Here is a 200-nt window from a genome sequence, read left to right as displayed (position 1 = left end):
GACTATATACATTGCTGTCTCATACATTCGACGGAATATTAATTGTGTGAATGGTAGTTACCGTAAAATTCCGTGCATACTGGCAACGCAAATTCTATTTGGCTTCATATAAATGGTTTTGCCCACAATTTGCCTCTTCGCTTGTTATGCAGGTCGGGAAAATATATTCACACATGGATTTCCAAGGCGCGATGGTGGTG

At 40.5% G+C, this 200-nt stretch overlaps 1 long non-coding RNA gene across 1 annotated transcript in view; it reads right to left on the bottom strand.

The window, feature by feature from the left end:
- The window catches only part of LOC119594920, a 6,919-nt gene that overhangs the window by 814 nt on the left and 5,905 nt on the right, over positions 1-200 (bottom strand). The window lies entirely within an intron of this gene.

Source organism: Penaeus monodon, chromosome 34 (genome assembly GCF_015228065.2).
Source record: "Penaeus monodon isolate SGIC_2016 chromosome 34, NSTDA_Pmon_1, whole genome shotgun sequence".
In the NCBI taxonomy this organism is placed as follows: Eukaryota; Metazoa; Arthropoda; class Malacostraca; order Decapoda; family Penaeidae; genus Penaeus; species Penaeus monodon.
The sequence above is the reverse complement of the archived record's forward strand: the minus strand, read 5'-3'. Positions and strand labels throughout refer to the sequence as shown.